Genomic DNA, 14,586 nt, shown 5'->3' with positions numbered 1-14,586 from the left:
CACCGCCTTTTCCTTGCTTGGAAGTTGTACCGTCCGCGGGTAGGTCACATCCCTGTCAAGCGCCAAGAAACACTGGAAATGCAGATGTGTTGCAGAGAGCGTTCGAGGATTTCAGGTTGCTTCTTCTGCAGCTTCTGTGACGCGCGACCATCGGTTAGTTCGTAGGATCCACGGCTCATCATCCGGTCGGCCGCCCACTCGTCAACTGAATTCGGCGGAGGGACCCGAGCGCTTTGTGGGTTCCGAAGAGCGCAGGCCGCGTCCGCCGTCGCGGGCCGCCACTGGGCTTCTGCCAGAAGTCGGCCCCCTTCCCCCTCCCTCCGAGAAGCGCGCACCAATTTCGTCGGGGGTGAGTTCCGAGCGAGCGGAGCGGGCGTCTTCGCCTTTGCTCCGTGCTTTCCAGCCTTGTGTTACGCGTGGTAAACGGTGCCTGTACTCGATGTGATTCTTACGGACATGAAAATATTAAAATTGTGGAGGCGACCACAAGTAGAAGCACGGTCCAAAGAGTATTGAGATCAATACAAGCATAAAAGTAGATCTTTTTCTGATTTTACTTTCTTTTTTTTTTTTGCGGTGCAGAATCTGAGTCTTTTCCAGTGCTGAGTAGAATACGGTGTTTTACCGGTTTGGAAGAGCACCGATCGTAAAATTTGGAGGTCGTTCGTTAAGATCCCACAGCGACATGGGGTAGTTTTTTCTTCAGCTGTTATTGGTATTCAATTGAAAAAACTAAAAAGAAAGATATCCGCTATGCTCCTTTGATTCGGTGACTCTTGGATTCGTTTATTTGTGTCTAACGAGCATCTCTTTCCATTCCCTTTCCAAGATAAGAACTTTCATTGTAATTCAAGGGACCTATTTGTCTTGTAAGAGGGTAAGTTTTTGGCAGAAGCCATGATCTTAAGAAAGGCGGAAAAAAACATTTTAAATCTGCTCTGCAACAACAGTTATCTGCTGAGTTGATAATAACTTTCAGATGGTGAAAAACTTTTCAACATATCAAAAAAATCCTACAGCATGCGTGCCGGGAAGTGTCTCCCGCAGGGCTGAGTCAAATTTTGACAAGAAGATGTTACACAGCACAGGCGCAAGACTCGAACCTATACATATTCGTTGTTTGTTTACAACACTGTTGTCGTCGTGCTGTACAATAGTCAACCTTAGATACACCAATGAGGTGCAAGAACCGAGACAACAACCCCCTTACTCTCGATTAATTCGGGCACTGCTTCTAAAACTTCGTGATGGGGTACTGAATAAGCAAATGTGCAAATGTTCGCATTTGTTTCACCGCAGAAGCGTTATTAGCAGACAAGGGGGAATACCAGGCACTAGCCAGAACTCATTGAATAACTTTAAATAAAGATAATGCCTGGTGTCGCATAAGCAATCTGCCTTTCCTTATCACAGAGTGGCGCTTTTTATCGGGGATGGATTGTCAACCAAACGTTTTCTTTTTTTATTTGCGTGCGCACTTGCGCTAGAGAATGGCTTCAAGTACGTGGGTGAAGATGGAAGAAACCAGATGCAAGTCTGGCGCCAGAGTGTGTGTGTGCCTTCTCTTCCTTTTCTCGCTGGTGTTTTGCTAGAACAACTTTGGAACCGACGTCCCAATATTATCAGTAAATATTACTGGTACCAGCGCTCACTAGACATGTTATCGGTGTAAGCATGATGGGCTCAAATATTAAAACACAGCCTCAGATGGGGCTTAACCATTTCAGTCCCACAAGGCATTAGACGCTAAGAGGGAAATATCGAAACCATAAAATTGAAAATTGCGAATTAAATACAAATGAAGAAAGCAAAAAAAATAGATACAAAATATTGAATCTTATCCCCACCTATGATAGCAATGCAGGTACAAAAAAAAATTCCATCTCTCTGATGATATCTAATATAGCTTTAACTATTTTTCTTCCACCCTTAAAATTATACAAGCAAACCCTACAACTACTGCACAGCTTCCACATTACTTCCTAAAATCATCAATAAAATTCGAATTAGGAAGGGTGTCAGATAAGGAGACAGGATATCGCCAATCCTATTCACTGCCTGTTTACAGGAGGTGTTCCGAGGCCTGGATTCGGAGCAGTTGGGAAAAAGAGTTAATGAAGAATACCTGAGTACTCTGCGGTTCGCCGATGGCATTGTCTCGCTAAGTCACTCAGGACATGAACTGCAAAGCATTATCAATGAGTTAGATAAGCATAGCAGAACGGTGGGTCTAAAAATTAACATGCAGAAAACCAAACTAATGTTCAACGGTCCAGTAAGAGAACAGCAGTTCGCAAGTGGTGGCGAATTGCTGGAAGTAGTAAGAGAATATGTCTATTTAGGGTGTAGTGACCGCTGATCTGGATGATCAAAGGGAAACAACTAGAAGAATAAGAATAGGGTGGAGCGCTCATCGCATGTTGTCTCAGGTCATGAACGCCAATTTACCAATACCCTTCAAGACAAACGTATATAAAAGCTCTATCTTAAAGCGGAGGCAAGATAACCACCGGTCCTTAGGTGTAACGGAGTGCACTCCAAGAGACGGCAAGCGTAACGGGGGGCGCCAAACGTTAGGTGGGCGGATGAGATCAAGAAGTTTGCGGGAGACGGTAGCTCCAGCTGGCAAAGGACAGGGTTCATTGGAGAGACATCGAAGAGGCTTTTGCCCTGCACTGGGTGCAGTCAGGCTATGTTAATGATGACGATGACGAGCCCGCGCAAGCCAGTACAAATTCTACGGGTACTATATTCGTGTCTGTGGTTGCTTTTCGAGACTACTGTCTTTCGAGATGATGGTAGGGCACGACGCTTCAGTTATCAGCCCGGTATAAAAAAAAATTGTCACAAAAGAAACAAGGAGCATAATTTGTACTGACGAAATATCTTAAATTTGGTGACCCCGCGGCGGTGGCTCCGTGGTTATGGTTCTCGGCTGCAGGCCCGAAAGACGCGGGTTCGATCCCGGCTGCGGCGGTCGAATTTCTATGGAGGCTAAATTCCAGACGCCCGTGTACTGTGCGATGTCAGTGCACGTTAAAGAACCCCAGGTGGTCAAAATTTCTGGAGCCCTTTACTACGGCGTCCCTCATAGCCTCAGTCGCTTTGGAACGTTAAACCCTATAAACCAACGAAACTTTAACTTTTCGGGTCGTGTTGGGACGTATATCCCAATAAACCAAACCAAACCAGCGGGTCGTAAAGAGCGGGATGTGCTGTTCAAAGCGGAGCGCTTGCTTATGGAATAGTATTTATGTTGTGTAAGATAGAAACACACATTAAGATATATTCGTGGTGCTTCAGCGAAGTGCTTGGAAACAGGAAGCATTGGTTCGCGCGCAGGAAAGACGGACTGCCTCGCCGTGCAACCGGGTAGACACCGCCACGACTGCGGGCATTTCGCTGCCGTGCTCCCACACTTAGCCGCTGTCGCAATTTGCTCCCTGCTTCTCCTCCCAGAATTCTTGATTTCTCCCCGCCTGTCTCAACCCACCGAGGCCTAAGCCGCCGGCGCATGCCAACCTCTCTCCGAGCGCCTTGCCGAAAAGAGGGGGCAGGTGTACGAATCCAGGGCTAGGGTCGTTTATAAAACACTGCGGGGTGCCCTGAAAAGTGCACCAGAAACTGGCAAAAGACCGCGGAGCGAAGAGTGAGGTCTGTAATCACCGCCCACCGCAGTGCGGTGCGAAAAACTAGCAAAAGGGCAACGCCTTTTTTCTCGTCGCCACTGAGGATCTTATTACGCAGCAAGATGCTTATTGTTTGCTTTTTCGCGCATCACCGTTTGTTTTGTGACGGGATTAAAAGATTCGAACGAAGCTGCACAGCAGGGGAGAGCACGGTTAGAGAAGGAAGGAGCTGGGATTTGCCTACCCTATCTCTTTCCATCTGAAAGCGCGAGGCCTGTGGGAGCGGAGAAGCAAAGTTGCACTGAGCCCTTTTATTCATTGTCATTTTGTGGTGAAGAACCGGCGTCTCGGCTATGCCCGCCACTCCCTGCTTCACTCAGAGTTCCATCATAGAAGTTGAGAAGTAGGGGCTACACCGCGTGTTCCGCCATTATCTTTCCGAGAAGGAGCGCACTGGTCAAACAAGCAAAGGTAGCGAGAAAGGAGCACAACAAGCAAAAACTGTAGTGCACAGCTGAGGTCAGTATCCCTCAAAAGAAAAGTATACAACAGCGGTATCTTACCGGTACTCACCCGTGGGGCAGAAACGGGGACGCTAACAGAGAGGGTTCAGGTTAATTTAAGGACAACGCAGAGAGCTACGGAAAGGAAAATGATAGGTGTAACGTTAAGAGATCGGAAGAGGGCGGAGTGGGTGAGAGAACAAGCGGGGGTTAATGACATCCTGGTCGAAATCAAGAGGAAGAAGTGGGCTTGGGCAGGGCCTGTAATGCGAAGGCAAGATAACCGCTGGTCCTTAAGGGTAACGGAGTGGATTCCAAGAGAAGGCAAACGTATCAGGGGGCGCAGAAAGTTAGGTGGGCGGAAGAGATTAAGAAGTTTTGCGGGGATACGGTGGCCGCAACTGCCGAAGGACAGGTTTATTTGGAGAGACATGGGAGAGGCCTTTGCTCTGCAGTGGGTGTATTCAGGCTGATGATGATAATGATGACAGCTGAGGTCCGCCTAAAAGTATGATGCGATGACGTCAATGCGGAATAGCCCATCTCTACATTCATAGAGCCCTTGGAGTACTCATACAACAAACTACTTGTGCAGTGGTGCAGCCGTTAAGCGATGCGCCCCTCCCCTTATTTATACCGCAGGTGCTGCCATTGGTTGAAATTCTGATACTGCTATGGCTCTTCCCGAGCAACCTGTCGCCAACAATCAATTTTTATTTTCGCATGAAAAATTGAGCGTAAAAAGACGACTGAAGAAAAAGCCGCCTTCTTGAGGCTTGACTATGCTCCAGTCAGCCATCAGCAGTGACGAACGACGCATTAACATGCAAAACACACATCGCAAAAAGAAAACGTACATGAGCAAAAAATACTGGAACTAGAAACAAACATGGCATATTACTTCATTACAGTGTAAATTATGCCAGTAACCGATCTTTATATGAACTGTTCGGTAATACGTTTGTGGTATAGTTGTATCAATCAAATAGTATCAAATTGCAATGCATCCCATTACTAAAGTAACAGTGTTGGTCATGTATGTTGAGTCATCATGTTAACGTAATTAGTTCGTGATTATAGAACCAGCCAATGGCTTTGATTACGAAACAGTAGCTACGCAGAGGATTATTTAGTTGCGCTAAATGTAAAAATAAATCTAGGTTCCTTTAATGGCCTTTTTGTATGTGCAAAGTAATTTATGCAAGCGCTTATTTTGCGCCTTAATGATCTTATGTGCATGAAAAAGCGTACTGTGCGCAGGACCGCTTGTCCTGTGACAGGATTACAAGATTCCAACGCAGCTGTACAGTAGGACAGCGCGGACGGCTTGTTTCTGGAGGACCGAAATTTTCAGCATATTCGTTGCAATAGTGTTCTCATACTAGAACACAATACCGCATGGCGGAATGGAGAAGAGCGTAATAAATCACTCATTTTAATCCAGTTGGAAGGAAATGGTGGCACCAGTTTGTAATTCCCACAGCCCCGCTTAATTTTGACGAAAGGTAGTTAATGTGATCATTCCTCGACATATCTGCCGAAAAGATCACGCCAAGTGATTTGGCACATTTGCCTACAGCTACTATATAAGGTCCCAGGACAATGGTCTTCGGAACATCATCTGACGAGCCGCGGGCACGAAATAGTACGCATTTTGTTTTCGATTCGTTCGGAATCAGCGAATTGTTTTTACACCAATTTTGCAGTTTTAAGGAAAAAGCGCGTGCCCTTGTTTCACATTCCATCATGTTTTTCCCAGAGTAAAAAAAAAAAAACGGTACGGTAGTCTGCGTAAATAACGAACTCGCAGTCGTCGTCTAGTTTTACCATATCATCGATACAGAAGTACGGTGAATTTGGCGAGTAAGATGTAGTTCATTTTGGCGGAAAATTCAGCGCGAAGAGACGAAAGACACTGCAAGGAAGACAAAGTAAGCGCTGTCTCGCAACTAAATTTTATTGTCAAGGACCGCAATATATACACACAGATAAATGGCGTAGATCCGAAAGGCACGCAGTTGAAAGCAATCTAGAACGATCTGTTGTCATTTATGCAGGGTCGCCAACCGGGACACCCATCTGGTTAACATCTCTGCCTTCCTTCTTCCCCTTTCTCTCTCTCTCTATTGCGTGACTTCGAAAACATTCCGTCTGGATATGTCCATTTCGATATGGAATGTCGCTAACAGCTTATTGTTCATGGTTAAACTGCGCGAAGAAAACACGGACAGAGACAGAAACAAACGTACACACTGAGCGTGAACATACGTACACAACTAGCCCGCCAGAAGACTATTCTAACAGCTTAGCAAAGAAATTTCTTAATTCAATCGGAAAGGACAGGCATCTAAAATCAGTCAGCTGCTGTTACGATTCATAATGGATTCTAAAGCGCAAAAAGACGAGCACACGAAGGAAGGCGACACAGGATAAGCGCTTGTGTGTGTCTTTTCTTCCGTGTGCTCGTCTTTTTGCGCTGAGTAGAATGGAAAATTGGGCGAGTTGGTATACGTTCATTTTGTGTGGATAAACAGCGCGAAAGGACGGAAGACGAAGGAAACCACACGGACGAGCGCTGACTCGCAACTATTTTTGATTAAGAAAAACAGACATTTATAGTTAAAAAAAGTCACATGATTGGTTTGGTTTATCGGGGTTTAACGTCCCAAAGTGACTAAGGCTATAAGAGACGCCGTAGTGGAGGACTCCGGAAATTTCGACCACCTGGGGATCTTTAACGTGCACTGACATCGCACAGCCCATGGGCCTCTAGAATTTCACCTCCATTGAAATTCGACCACCGCGGCCGGGATCGAACCCGCGTCTTTGGGGTCAGCAGCCGAGCACCATAACCACAGAGCGACCGCGGTCACATGACCTGACGTCGTCCGCGCACATGCCCAGAGAACAACAGTATAAGAACTACATCATGAGTCAATCATAAACGCCTTACAACACGATTTCCTTACAACACGCCTTACATGTTTTTTCCTTTAGTCACGGTGTTCTGAAATTGTGTTGTAAAGCATTTATTATTGACTCATGATGTAGTTCTTAGACTGTTGTACTCTGGGCATGTGCACGGACGACGTCAGGTCATGTGACTTTTTTTAACTATAAATGTCGTTTTTTTCTGAATAAAAAACAGTTGTAAATCAGCGCTCGTCCGTGTGGTTTCCTTCATTTTTGTCCACTGTCCCTTTCGCGCTGTTTTTCCACCCAAAATCTTTTTGCGCTTTAGTATCCATTATGAATCTATACCAACATGATCAGCTTTCTGCCTTCCTTCTGCTGTTATGATGTAGCCGCGATGAAGAAGAGAGACAGGAAGTGAAACCTCACCGTCCATTCAACCTTGCTGCGCGCAGGGATGGCTTTCCCCAACTAGGAGAGAAGAAGAACTAGGCTTGAGCACCCGTCTTTCGCCTTCTGGATGGCCAGCGTAGCCCTCCCTCGTCTGTGCTAGAGGCATCCGTGTTGGTCAAGCCTTGATGCGGCGGGAAACCTCCAGCAGCTTTTGCGCAGTTAGGATCCGTTTTCCTTTTTGAATACGTTTCGCCGTCCGGATCCAGTTCTTCTTGTCTTTCGAGGAACTTACTGTAAGTGTGTTACGTTCATTGGTTCTTCTCTGGCAGCCAAGCGGGCTCCTATTCTCACGGAGCGAAGAGACTAGACGCCTCTCCTCCCGAGGAAAGCGCACAGTTTGCCACGTGGGGGCGTAGTGCTTTATGACCTGCGCGTGTCACTCGCCCTGCTCTGTGGGTGTATTCCTCGCGCCGGGAGCGCGTTCTCTATTTGCGAACCGACGCAGAATTCAACTCTGGAGGAAGCCGAGGCGAATAAGAAGAGCGCTCCGGGCGCGTGGACCACTTGGCACACAGCCCTTGCGACGGCTTCAGTGCTTGTACGTGCATTGAGTGCGCAACCACTTCACTAAACAGCCTTGAACTCCTGAGAAGAACGGCTGTGTTGGCCGTTGGAAGAGTGTTTTCTTCGCTGTTAAGGCAGAATTAAGTGGGCTGTCACAGGCGCCCCATCAGCATTTATATTTTCTGGTAAGCAGGCATGATACACAGAATAGAAAAGAAATTGAAAGTGCATTAAACCTACTTCTCATGCAAGAAAATATTGGCAGTAGTTTAGCTCTGGTTAAACCCGGAGGAGTGCGAAAGCAACGAGGAGAGAGAGAGAGAGGTGATGAAGAGCGCGCGGCAGCGGCGGAGGCCCCGGCACGCCGGCTGTGCGCCGCTACTGCGCATGCGCAACTGGCGAGCGCGGCGGCGGCACCTCCGAGTCACCCGCGCAGCGACGGCGGCGGCGCGCCAGCTGTGCGCCGTGTGACGTCGCTGCGCATGCACATGCACAGTATGGCCTTTCCTCGGCTGTGCGAAATGACTCGGCGACTAGCGTAGTGTTGCTTTCGCAACAAAAACCAAGCGAAAAACCAAGCTGGCCAGAAAGAAAGAGGACGTGGTCCTGACCGCTTTCAGACGCTCTGCCGCCCTTTAAACACCTTAGATCGCTTACGCTTGCTAATTTGTTTCCGCAGTGTTAACAGAAAGAGATGTCTAGGTAGTGTTTGAAACATACCAAGTTGAGAGCAGTTTATCTTGGTTTCCATCTCTACGGATGCCATCTGCTTCCTTATTTTTGAACTCAAGCTCCAATTTTTGACCTAATTTTACTGTAAGAAATGCCTGTCGCAAAGTCAATCACGCGGCACAGTGCCAACTGAGATGAACGTTAGCGTTATACGTTGAATTGCCCGGTCATTTTTTTTATTCGTGCATTGAACTTAACTGCATTAGGTTGGGTTCAGTAAAATTTGATAGTTTGGCTATTTTAGCTCTGCTAGCGTTCGCTGCGCAACAGGGGCTCCGGGGAGAGTAGGCTAGAACGGGAGATGGGCCAAATGCAAAAATCAGTCATTTAGCTTGACGTAACATTTCACTATACATTCAGATAAATCGGATGTTAGCTCAAATTACCTTCACGTGTGGATTCCATTTGAGCTCAATACTGATGGAATTGAGTTTTCGCGAGCAGAGAAAAAGTTCGAAACAGCTTTTGGCAATCGGGAAAATGGCTAAAGACGAGCGACTTTCTGGAGCCCACCTTCTTCGGTACTGTACGACACAAACCAGACAAGCATCCCAGGCAAAACAGTCTGGGAAGAAACCTGAAAAATCTTTCCTTGACGGTGCAAAGGAAGTCGTCTACGATATTCTATTATCGTGTGCATCATCATGTATTGGGCAAACTGGGCGCTCTTTGAATGGCAGGCTCTGAGAGCACAAGAGAGATATTAAAGACGGCACAAGAAAGAACTTACGTGAACACATGACGACTGGTCAGTGCACTACCATTTGGGACAGGACAAAGGTTCTTAAACACTACAAGAACCAGCTTGAACGTGAATTATTTGAAGCGTATGCCATTCATCAACAAGGAGAGAAGCCCGTCAGCACTCCTTCTATTAACGTGAAAAGAGATCATATTTCTCGATGGCTGATTGCGAAGAAACTTATCACCTAGTTTTAATGTTTTCATGTTTTTTTATCATGTGGGCGAGGTATGGGTTTCTACATATTGCCGTTGCTTCAATAAATTTCTTTCAGCTGACAGCCAGCGCCTGTGTTTGTGTCTTCTCTTCTTGGTCCCGTCTGCGGCGCTGTTTTTTAAAGAATGTACCAACTAGCCAGGCTTATTCCTCTCTTGCGCTTGAAGATAGTTCATTGTAAAGCACAAGAAAAACATATACATGCCATCGCTGGGATCCGAAACCTCCGCAGCTGTAGTTGGACACTGAACAAAAAAGTGACGGGTTCTCTGTGCATGCAGTGCTTGTCATGCAGACAAAACAAACTGGTCTTTCTGCTCTTGGTGAGAATCTCATGGGAAATCACAGCAATATTGAGTACTGCAATAATATCAGCAGGGCGTCTCATTTTCGCAGTGCAGTGTATCGTTTTTCCCTGGGCGCTTGATGTCACAAAATTCCGCGGATTTTCGAAAAACCAGCGCCGCTCAGAAGCGATCTCGTCAGCATGCGCCACTAGAACAGGGGAGAAGGAAATCCCGGAGAGCGTCTAACCTTGGATGTATTGCTGCCCTCAACACCATCAATCTCTGGCGCGGCGCCAATGAATTACGTCAGCGCACGTCGTCGATTCTTCCAGAATGTTTGAGTCGTTTCTACTCAAGGCTGACGGAGAGGGAGTAGCCTTGAGTGTGCTAAGTGATGCCCTCTGCCCCTTCACTCGCGCGATGGCGGCGGTGCAACAAAAGAATGATCTCGAAGCAACTCTAAGCCAGTTGCCGCGCCTCACCAATGGGGACGCGCGCCAGGCGCGAGGAGGAGGACGAAATAACACAGCTGATACTGTGGGTATGTGCGCGCCTGCCTTGGCCAAGAACGAACAGACGCGGCATTGCCTATAAATGAAGGGCGCTGACCGCTGTCTGTCAGCCCGAGCCGCCGTTCAAGCTTCGGAGAAGCGCGCCCGCTCGACTCCAGGGACAACACCACTTGCCCAGCCACAGCCGCGGACCAACGAGGCAGCGTACGCCAACCTGAGGGACAGCCCCATCATGAACCTCTCCTCTTCGGTCTGTCGCAGTGCCCGGTGAACAAATTGTGTTTTGTTTGTTTGCCTCTCTTGTGTTAGTACACTTGAGGAGCAATAGTTTTTTTTTTTATTGCAATCTCTGTCGAGTGTTACTTTGCACGAGTTGCATTCTATTTTGCATCACTTCATATAGGAACGTACGAGAGAATGTGAAATCCTCTGTATCGCCTCTTTGCTGTATGAAGTTTGTTTTGTGTGTGAACCTGTGGCTCCGACCGATTCTCTGGCTTGCGACCGGCGAAAGCTGGGCACCAAATGATCAAACCCCTTGCAATCTGGTAGCTGGTCTCTCACACGAAAACAGCGCAAACTTCACGAAGGATGCAGAAAGGGGAGACGATACACAGGCGCGTCCTTCGTGAAGTTTCTGCAGTTTACGTGTGATGAAAAACCAACTAGCTCGTGATGCGTTCTTGTAGCTGGTCACTGCCTGAGCTTGCCACGCTGAGTCCAGGGCGTCTCCTTCGTGAACAAGACCGCTACCCCCCATGCTCTAAGGGTGTCTGGAAACGCACGCCTAAGTGCGCGAAGCGGTGACATTTGAGGAAGAGGAGACATGAACAGAACCTTGAATGCCTTCTGTCTTTTGGGTGCGTTTTTTTCGCTCCTTAATTCGTCTAAACAAGAGCAATTAATTACAGAGATCAAGCATCAAAAACTATGTCTGGCCATATGCAGCTTTACGGTACTTTCTTTCAACATAATTTGATTGATTTGATTTGATTTATGGGGTTTAACGTCCCAAAGCGACTAAGGCTATGAGAGACGCCGTAGTGGAGGGCTCCGGAAATTTCGACCACCTGGGGTCTTTAACGTGCACTGACATCGCACAGTACACGGGCCTCTAGAATTTCTCCTCCAAAGAAATTCTAGCCGCCGCGGCCGGGATCGAACCCGCGTCTTTTCGGCCAGCAGCGAGCACCATAACCGCTCAGCCACCGCGGCGGCCTTTCAACATAATTATCTAAGGAGCTTATTTAAGGCTAGCCTTTAGCTAGCCTTTTTCTTGTTACTGAACGGGATTCCCGGACAGCAGAAAAAAGGATTGTAGTATTTGTTTCTTTTTTTTTGCATCCCTGGAAATAAAAAAATAGAAAGCAAGTGTCCCGTTTTGCCCAACTTTCTATTGATAGAAATGTGTAGTGAAATGAGCAACAATTTTTTCCCCTCAGTGGAATCCAAGCGGTGAAGTAGATCATGATGCGAACAATATTTCAGACGTTATCAGGGACGGAAGTGACTGGCATAGCCTAAGAATATCCCAAAAAGCGCTAAAAAACGCACTTGACGTGGTCGCGGTTCGGCCCTGAAAGCGGCTTGTGGCGGCGATGCATGTTGGAGCACCGTATAGGTTTCGCAGGAACTGCTCCATGCCCCGCCACGAAACCACAATGCGCGTAATTCTTCTGGCATCAGTACTGACGTACAGAAATCGACGTTCTTCGTCCTTAGAAACACGCCAGCAGATAGTAGTTTCCTTTCTCTCTTTCTTCTTTTTGTTGTTTTTCGTATTTCCGAATATTCTCGCCGCATACAAGAAAAAGAGCGTAAGTGATGGACCGGTAAAATCGGCCGCTGAATCGATCTTTCGTAGGTAGGCTGTGCAGTCAGTTCCACAGCTGAAGTGGAACACACTCAAAAGCGGCACGTGCCTAGATTTCTACCTGCAATGCGCAATCATTTCGAACGTAGGTTTCTATCCATTGCTGCTTTAAGATTGAAAAAAAAAAAAGGTCTGTACTAGATGTTCTGGCCGTGACTTGGTATATATCCTGTAAGGATTTGGTTTATTGGGGTTTAACGTCCCAAAGCGACTGAGGCTATGAGAGACGCCGTAGTGAAGGGCTCCGGAAATCTCGACCGCCTGGGGTTCTTTAACGTACACTGACATAGCACAGCACACGGGCCTCTAGAAATTCGCCTGCAAGAAATTCAGCCGCCGCTGCCGGGATCGAACCCGCGCCTTTCGGGTCAGCAGCCGAGCGCCGTAACCACTGAGCCACCACGTCGGGGCATATATACTGTAATGAAGCAGGCTGTATGACTCCGAAACATAAGCGCGATTTACTTAGCAACACATTTCCCTGTGCTGCTACGTGCCAAAGCGACTTCACGGCGGGATAGAGACTTCAAGAGGGAGCGCAAGAAACTCGCGAGGAAGAAGCCCATCAGCAGTAAGCTGTCAGAAGGAAAGTATATAATTAGGACCTCGCTGCAGAACTGATATTCAGCTTTATCCAAGAACGACGACCTTAATGTTCGAGGAATAAACGGTAACCTCACAGATATCATTCCGAAGTGTGCAGTAGAAAAAGGCGGTAGGATTCTTAGAAAGGATAGCGACAACTCAGAGCATGAATTGCAAAGCATGATTAGTGACATATAGAGGCAATGCTGAACGGCGGGACTAAAAATCAATGTCCAGAAGTGTTAAACAGTCTCTAAAGGTAACAATAGTTTAAGACTAGTACCGGGGCGCTGGACGGGGTAAGGAAATACGTCTACTTACGAGATGTAGTGACCGCAGATCCGCATCACGACAGGGAAATGTCTAGATGAATAAGAATCGTGTGGCGCCCATTCGGCAGGTTCACTCACATCATGAATGCAGTTAGCCATTATCCGTCATGCGAAAGGTATACAACAGCTGTGTCTAACCGGTACTCACCTGTGGGGCAGAAACATGGAGGCTAACGAAAAGGGTTCAGCTCAAGCTAAGGACAACAAACACAGCGTGCTATGGAAAGAAAAATTATCGGTGCATGAGAGACAAGAAGAAGGCAGAGTGGGTGAGGGAACAAACGCGTTTTAATGACATCCTAGACGGAATCAAGGAGAAGAAATGGTTTTCGGCAGGCATGTAATGCGAAGGCAAGGTAATCGACTGCCATTCAAACTGGACGCCAGGAGAAGGCAAGCGTAGTAGGCGGCGGCAGAAAGAAACAGATGAGATTAGGAAGTTAGCAGGGATAGGGTGGCCGCTGCTGGCACAGGGTTGGTTGGAGATGTGTGAAAGGCTTTTGGCCTGCAGTGGGCGCAGTCATGCGAATGTAGATGATTATGATTCGAATGGATCACTGCACACGTTTTTTTCTCTCGCTCTTTCTTTGTGTTACTTGTGCCACCGCCTTTTGACATTCTTCTCGTCGAAATTTTCTACCGACTTATATGCCGGTGACCATCAGCGCAACAAGGATAAAATAAATGGGTTTGTACACAGATGTGCCAGTTGAGTGCATACAGATAGTGGCATTGAATTGTAATGTTGTTGACCGTTCTATTCACAGTCATCATCATCATAAACAGCCTGACTACGCCCACTGCAGGACAAAGGCCTCTCCCATGTCTCTCCAAATATCTCTGTCCCTCGCACGCTGCGGCCACCGTATTCCCGCAAACTTTTTAAACTCATCCGCCCACCTAACTTTCTGCCGCCCCCTGCTACGCTTGCTTTCTCTTAGAATCCACTCCGTTACCCTTGAGGACCAGCGGTTATCTTGCCTTCGTATTACAAGCCCTGACCAAGCACATTTCTTCCGGAAACAACAGCCGGTGTTCCGAAACACAGGTGTTTAGTCAAAACTCGTCAAACTCGTCGTTTAGTCAAATTCGTCAAAACTCTGTTTAGTCGCACGCGTTCCTTAATACCATGGCACCAATGCAATCCTTACACGTAGCACGATTAGCAACAGCATTTCATTGTTAACTGCAACATTTACAATAGTAAATTGTTCTAGCCATGTAGAACTCACTTTTTTCTACAATACAGGTATATCTTTTGCTTTCGGCCATCTTTCTATAATGGATCAAAGCTCCCTTTTCTTA

At 47.1% G+C, this 14,586-nt stretch overlaps 1 protein-coding gene across 8 annotated transcripts in view; it reads right to left on the bottom strand.

Annotated features, from left to right (window-relative positions):
* The window catches only part of LOC149334672 (calsenilin-like), a 461,575-nt gene that overhangs the window by 82,253 nt on the left and 364,736 nt on the right, over positions 1–14,586 (bottom strand). For 2 of the 8 annotated variants that reach the window (XM_089555281.1, XM_089555285.1), the window contains exon 1: positions 4–266. The exons of the other annotated variants lie outside the window; for them this stretch is intronic. The gene's annotated coding sequence lies outside the window, so the exon portion shown is untranslated. Of the gene's footprint in view, positions 1–3; positions 267–14,586 lie in introns of those variants that run through there. 8 annotated transcript variants of the gene reach the window in all.

Source organism: Amblyomma mixtum, chromosome 8 (genome assembly GCF_055824585.1).
Source record: "Amblyomma mixtum isolate Tamu chromosome 8, ASM5582458v1, whole genome shotgun sequence".
Classification (NCBI taxonomy): domain Eukaryota; kingdom Metazoa; phylum Arthropoda; class Arachnida; order Ixodida; family Ixodidae; genus Amblyomma; species Amblyomma mixtum.
Note: the sequence above shows the minus strand (reverse complement) of the source record. Positions and strands in the feature narration are given on the sequence as shown.